Raw genomic sequence first — 6,000 nt, forward strand, 5'->3', positions numbered from 1 at the left:
CCTAGAAGGAACAAGCAATGGAAATACACCCAAAACAGAGGGCGCCATCGAAAGGAGGAGCGAAAATTCGAATTTTTCTCTACCTGAAGTCTCGACTAGATGTCCTAGCGATAGTCTCGGGGGGAAGTAGGGGAATTTTAACGAAAGTTGAAAACTCCAAAAGACCCCAGCAACAGACACACGACCCGGAATAGAGGGCGCGGTCGACAGAGACAGACTCAGGAGTGGGGAGAAACCCCCACCCTTGCGAAACGGGTATAAGAAGAGCTGCGAAAGCCCGGGAGACCCTTTTTTGTCCCGAGACACTAGGTGCAATACACCTGCGACTCAAACAAAGAACTCTCTTGTTGCAAAGATGGCACCGAAGAACGATCCCCAGTTGACTGAAAAGTCGAAGAAAATTGGGAAAAGTGAACTCGAGACGCCCACAGAATCGGGGGGTGACTCGAGAGGAGAAGGGAGATTGGACGGAACATCGCCAGGGCAGGGTGATGACGCGTCCGGATCAAGTAACGTTAGGAACCCGGGGCTAGCCCCTAAGGGGAATAACGAGCAGAGGAGCGATGACGAGGATCTCTCAGAGGAAGAGACGAAGTCCGAGCTCGGAAAGCGAAGGGTGGCCCCAAGCAGTAAGGAGGAGAGGTTATCACTTCCGAAAGAGCCATTTACGCTGAGGAAAGAGACATTCTATACCCTAGCAGAGACGCCTAATGGAAAAGGTGAGGAGACCGCAAACCAGGCTGCACTGAAAGTAGTCCTGGAATAAACAAAAGCCCTTGAGGAGCAGATAAAAGCCGCCGAGACGCAGGCCCAGGTGGCAAGAGAGGAAAGCCACCAGGAAGCAAAACTAGTGGTAAAAGTAGCAGAAATGCTAACGGCATCACTACACCTACAGGAGACATACCTGGGGTGAGAGTGACAGAGGCAACCCCTACTGCGGCCGAGCTGCTGGCCAGGGTACAACGCCTCGACAGAGAGTTACGGGGCCGAATCGGGCCTATGCCCGTAGCTCCTGAAGCGACGGTTCCTCAGGAAGAATTCCGTAGGAGAACCCGAGAGGAAACCGCACGGCAACCCATCCCACCGAGGAGGTTGCTATTCGCGGAGGAGAGGCATTCCACGTCCCAAAGGAGGCATCATTGATCCTTCTCAGACGAGAGCAGCGAGTACGAATATCGACCTCACAGAGAAAATTATCTCAACTCTCAGAAAGCTCTTGAGGCGTTGAAAAAGTGGGAGTCGAATTCTCAGGACGACCTGACGAGGATGTGGAAGATTTCATATCCCGAGTAGATAACGCCATGAAGATCCTCCGTATCCGAGAAACTGACCTTCTCGGAGTCCTGAGAGGTTGTCTAACAGGCAGTGCACTCACCTAGTATCGCCAGGTAGAGATATATTCATGGGGTGCGTGCCACGCATTCAGGGAGAACTTTGGGGAGCTGGACTATCAAGTCGCGCTCCACGAAGAAATAGCAAGCCGTCGTCAAGGCGAGGATGAACCCGTGGCTCAATTTGTAGCCAACTTGAAGGGTCTCTTCGCCAGGACGGACCCCGAATGGCCTGAGCAACAGAAACTAACGTATATGGACCACAATACGTTACCTAAGTTCAGGATAGGTTTCAACCTGAGTGCGAACGCGACATTGAAGGCGTTAGAAAAGCATGCCATACGACAAGAGACCTTGTACGCAAGTGCGAAAAAGTGGCAGCCACCAAGGCGGCCAGAGGAATCCCTGTGCCCCAGCTTTGCTTATCGAAGCCACAAGGCCGAAAGGATTACTCAGAGAGCAACTCTAAAGGCAATGATCCCAGCAGAAGAGGACGCAGAGCCTACAGGGAGAGATCACGAGGAAAGCATTTTCTTCGAGGAGTTGGAAGTGGCACACGCCTTGCAAGGACGTGGTGCCTCTTCAGGGAGGGGTGGAGGTACTGGCTAAGCCAGACCTGGCGCCAGTCGTCTAAACCCACAGGGCATGAAATGCTTCAATTGCCACCAGAGAGGACACTCCTGGCGCATCTGCACGGGCCCGAGGACAGTTTTTTGTTACGTATGTGGCAACAAGGACGTGCATTTCCCACAGTGCCTGAGGTGCAATCCGGGAAACGCCGAGCCGGCAGCGTAAACGACACACCAACGTCTACGCCGCCGCGAAACTCGGAAATCGCGGTCGTAAGGGAGATAACAATCCCAGAGACTGAGGAGTCCGTCTCGGCAGCCAGGACGGAAACAATCTCAGCGGAAAGTGATGGCCCTGAGTTTGAAAAAACTGGAGAAAGGGAAGAAAGAAGCCCCGACACAGTGACGTAAGAATCCGGAGATGGAAATAAGAGTGATACCCTCATTCTAGAATCCATGATGGATCCCTTGAAATTAGTTTCGCCAGAAATGGACCCTAATTTGGAGTTCGTGAGGCAGGCAATGAAAGAAGGCAAAATATTCGCTTTTCACGTCGATATTGAACTCCACGGAAGCAAGATCCGCGGTCTAGTCGAGTCAGGAGCGTCTCGCACTTTTGCAGGAGAGGCGGGGATAGAGCTACTGAACAAACTAGGCATTAGCGCGAAAAGAATTCCACCTAGAAGAGTTCTAGTAGTGAATAGTCAACTGGAAGTGGTGAAAGAAGCCTCCAAAATCCCTTTGGTATTTGGAGGAAGAGCAGTCACAGTGGAAACACTTTGGATGGCCTCGCTATCTGAAGATTTCATACTGGGATTAGACTTTCTGAAAGAAGCTCGAATGGTCATAGATTTCTTTGATCAGTCCTGGTTCTTCAGAGATAAACCTGAAGAGTCCTTCAAGTTTGCAGCAGTCGAGAAGGCCTGCCATATAATAGTGTGCAATGGTCTAAAGACGCCTGGAGAAGGGCAACAGAGCCAATTCCAACAGCTCTTGGATAAAAAGATTCCAGTGATAGAAGGAAGTCCCCCGATTTTCAAACTAGCACCCCACAAGATCGATGTTGAAGGCCACGAGTCGATTCGACAAAGGGTCAGATTAGCCTCCCATCATTTAAAATTAACGATGTGGAAAGAAGTTGATGATATGCTAAAAGACGGCATCATCAAACCATCAGCAAGCGACAGGAACAGTTCGGTCGTCATGATGAAGAAACCCAGCGGGAAGTATCGATTTTGTATCGACTTCCGTCGGGTGAATGAAGTCACGAAAAGGATGCATATCCGGTAGCAAACATTACCGGCATCCTTGATGAGTAAAGACAAGCCAATTACATCTCGACGCTCGATCTGAGCGCGGCGTATTGGTAGATTCGGTTAGCAGAGGACTCGAAAGAGATTACTGCTTTTACGGTACCTGAAAGAGGGTTTATTCAGTTCAAACGCATGCCATATAGCTTGACAAACGTCCCTGCAACCTTCCAGAGAGCTCTCGATAAAATCATTGGTCCAGAAATGTACCCCCACGTCTTCGTGTACTTGGACGATATTATTATCGTATCCAATACATTTGAAGAACACGTAAAGTGGTTGGGAAAAGTTCTCGATAAATTGAGAGACCGCGGTTTACGCAAAAATTGTAAAAAGTGCGTGTTCTGTCGGTCCGAGGTAAAATACCTCAGATCCGTAGTGAACAGCGAAGGATTGCAAGTCGACCCTGACAAAACGTCGGCAGTCGTAGAATTCCCAGTACCTAAGAATCTCAAGCAGGTTCGTCGGTTTTTGGGAATGGCCTCCTGGTATCGACGATTCATACCAGAATTCGCAACTGTGGCTCAACCCTTAATGTGTCTGACCAAGACGAAACAACCCTGGGTTTGGGAAACAGAACAGCAGGAAGCCTTTGAGGCGCTGAAAAAGCACCTCACGTCGGCTCCAACACTCGCATGCCCAGATTTCTCGCTACCGTTCACTCTGCAAACGGATGCAAGTAGCGTAGGGCTAGGCGCAGTACTGACGCAAGTGCAAGACGGACAAGAGCGGGTAATTGCCTACGCCAGCCGTTCCTTGACAGACCCTGAGAGAAAGTACACAGTTACTAAACAGGAGTGTTTAGCGGTCGTATGGGCCATCATGAAGTTCCGATGTTACTTGGAGGGTTATCCCTTCACAGTAATCACGGACCTCAGCAGTCTAAGGTGGCTTCATAACATGAATGACCCGTGATCCAAGACTTCTTCACGAAGTGGATAGAAATTCGTCCTTTGTGTAAAGCTACCGAAGCGACGATACGGAAAGAACTTGAGGAGACCATCATCTATCGATGGGGAGCTCCTAGAGAATTGCTAGCCGATAATGAAACCGAGTTCGTAAATAAGAACTTGAAAGAGCTCGCTGCTTCAACCAACATGAAGCATCGAACAACGCCCCCATATCACCCACAAGCGAACTCCACCGAGAGAGTGAACCGTTCGCTTAAAGCGATGATAAGAGCGTATGTAGAAGCTGAACATCGCGATTGGGATTGCCATTTGGATGCATTTAGATTTGCATACAATACAGCCCAACACAGTTTGACGGAATTTTCGAAAATTCCGCCACCTATACACAACTTCGTTGTAGAATTAAGTAAACCGCAAGAGTGAGTAGGTAAGTGTGAAGTTATCTTGATCTTTTCCGGGAGAGAGTCGCGATTTCTTTAAACCCAAAAAGTGAGCACCCCTACCGAAGGGCGATGCAACACCCCTTTTAGCTCCAGCTCGCAGAAACCGGTCTCAAAGAACATCAGGAAGGGCCTCGCGGGGAAAAACAACGTTCAATTCCAACAAATAATTAAATTCGAGTGTCGATACACGTTAAAAACGAGTAAAAAGTACAATCTCCGGTTCAAATAATATTAAAGTTGCTGTTCTCTTTTAGTTTCAGTTATCTTTCTGGTTTATTTCGGATTTTAGGGGATAAATTTTCGGTTTTACGGTTGAGGGAAAATGTACAGTAATTGTATTTTCCTAGTTATATTTTTATATTTTGAAATCTCGCGGATCCTGAGAGGGACAATGATCCACCGCGGTTCAGAGCCGATACACCGAGCTTCCCGGTGAGATTTCGCTGATCTCGTTGAGTGCAGGCTGCTGATCACAGAGGTTGAAGTGAAACACTTACGCTCCCTGGCTAAGGCGCTTCGTGGAGTCATTGGATTCACCAGTGCAGCTGGAAGGCCATGTGGATGAACATAGCCCACTCGTCTGCATGGATCGCCATGGGCTATTCTCTATTTAGATTTGATCTAAATAAAGAAGGAGAGAGAAGAATAAATAGAGATCTATTTAGATCTCCCGGGAGAGTGACAGCAGCGAAAAAGTGCACTCACTCAGGTGTGAAGTGCATTCGCGAAAAGAAAAGGCGAATAACTGCCTTAATTCCCCCTTTCCGAACCTCCAAATATCTTGCGTTCAGTTATTGTGGATAAAAAACCCTTGGGTTAATTCATAAAAAAATATAATTCATGGCGAAATGCCTAAATAAGTTTAAAACCCATTCGAATCGAAATCCCCGCGTGCTCGTTTACATGAGCCCGCCCCAGCGGCAGCTAGACGGCGTGCCAGTCGCACCACCCAGCTGAGAACATCCGCCAGTTAAACGCAGTTTACGAGATAGTTGGACCCGAGCAGCCACTTTTTCCCGAGGAGAGAAGTGTCCGAGGAGAGAAGAGTCCGGGAAAAGTGCACCGGCGGTCACAAGGGTGACACCGAGATGCACTCCCAACCACCAAAACTCCGAGCGAGAGGAAAAATGCACCAGTGAGTGCATAAAACCCTCGTTCGGCTTCCTAGACCTCTCCCCAGTGATAAAAACCCCAGTGACTCTCCAGTGATAGTGACAACCGACAGTGAGACCCAATAAAAGGCCGCACATGGCTCATGCCCTGCCATGGCGCCATTGTGCCCTCTCCGTTCACCAAGAGGTCTTGTGAACAATTAATGCACCTTCTGAGTGCATAATTAGTTCACTAGAACCCTCAAGAACGTATGGGGAATGTCCAGTGCCAATTTTAGTGGGAAAAAGTGGATAAAACAGGCCTACAAGTGCACACATGCTCCT

Source organism: Diachasma alloeum, unplaced genomic scaffold, assembly GCF_001412515.2.
Source record: "Diachasma alloeum isolate Michigan unplaced genomic scaffold, Dall2.0 Dall_scaffold_01184, whole genome shotgun sequence".
Taxonomy (NCBI): domain Eukaryota; kingdom Metazoa; phylum Arthropoda; class Insecta; order Hymenoptera; family Braconidae; genus Diachasma; species Diachasma alloeum.